A 1,593-nucleotide genomic window follows, 5' to 3' on the forward strand; every position below is an offset into this window, starting at 1 on the left:
ATACCCCTGAGCTTGCCCAGCTCAGGCCACACTGCCTCTCACTGGACTCCTGACTTGCCGAGATGCTATGGGTCAGTGTGGCTGAGGATGGAATGAGCTGGCGTGACTTGAGGTGGCCAGAGTAGGGAGCAAGCTGGGTCACACCATCAAGAAAGAAGCCAGGCCCAGCACTCGGGAGGCAGAGCCAGGCGGATTTCTGTGAGTTCGAGGCCAACCTGGTCTACAGAACGAGATCCAGGACAGGCACCAAAACTACACAGAGAAACCCTGTCTCAAAAAACAAAACAAGACAAAAAGAAGCTGTTCTACCAGCCCCAGAACTATGCTCAGGGCCCAGCACCAAGGGGGTTGTGTCATCTCCCACTAGCCCCTGCCCCATTCCCTAGATCAGGGATGGATAGGGCAGAGGTGTGATTGGGCAGGGGGAGATGTGGCTGGGCAGTGGACAGGTTGTACTTCTCAGCACGTGGAGAGTGCAGGGTGGGGGAGGCCTGTAGTCACAGGATGTCTGCCATCCAGGCAGCCAGTCTAGTGGGGGAAAACAGACCTGCTGTCACACAGGGGGCCTAAGGCTCTGTGGAGTGTGGGAGAAAGCACAGGGGCTTGGATGACCCTTAGCTGACCCTTGGCTGACCCTTGGGAGAGGGTCGATGAAGGCTTCCTGGAGGGTCTATGTGGGCTGATGCTATGTCCAAACGAGTGCCAGGAGTCATGTGTATTCTTGGACCGGGTTCTAAGCAAAGGAAGATGGCGTCCTGCCTTGCTCTGTCCTGTCCTAACTCCACTCTCAGGTCCTCCCACACCTGCTGCCACTTACCCTCCTTCCCCCAGCTTTCCCCCTTCCAGTTCCTCCTTGATTTCTCCTAAGGATGGCCCTTCTGAAGCCCCCGTGAGCCCCAGGTCCTGTTCTCTTCCACTATCCACAACTCTCATGGCCTTCAGGTTAAACCCAGACTTCCACGGGAGAGGAACCTGTGTGATCTGAGCCCTGCCGATCTCCTCCGCTTCCAAGAGGCAGAGAAAGGTGAGACCAAGGTTGAGGGGGCCTAGCTGCCTTTCCGGATGGGGCAGGCGGAACTTCCCAAGATAAGGGCAGCCAACAATGCGTCTGTGTGGCCCGGCATGTCTCCAGGCCAGAGGAAATGAACAGCCTTCGCACCACTGATCCGCTGAATCCTTGGGCATCCGCTGGTAGGGTGACCCAGATCGGGGGAGCTGTTCCCACCAGGGGGCTGCACCTGCTACCCCTAGTTTCCTTCTTCCAGCACCTTGCTTACCCCTAAGGAACTTAGGGGAGGGACTTGGAAGGGCGCACACACGGTTCGGGAAATGGGCCTTTGCTAGACACAAGGGCCTGGGACACACACTGTACCCAAATATGAGGTCTATTGGTGGGATTTAGGCATCAAGTATGGCTGTGAGGGAGACATCTGGATGTCATGGACTACTCTCTCAGTAGCCCAGAACAGACCCTGCTGCCTTGAGAGCAGTCCATGATACTCAGGAGGGTCGGAACCCCATCAGGACCAGGCTGTGGCACAGACATGAGGCAGAGAAATGCCTTGAGTTCCTCTTTAGCTGCACTCGCGTGTA

The sequence above is a fragment of the Peromyscus eremicus genome, chromosome 1, assembly GCF_949786415.1.
Source record: "Peromyscus eremicus chromosome 1, PerEre_H2_v1, whole genome shotgun sequence".
Lineage (NCBI taxonomy): Eukaryota > Metazoa > Chordata > Mammalia > Rodentia > Cricetidae > Peromyscus > Peromyscus eremicus.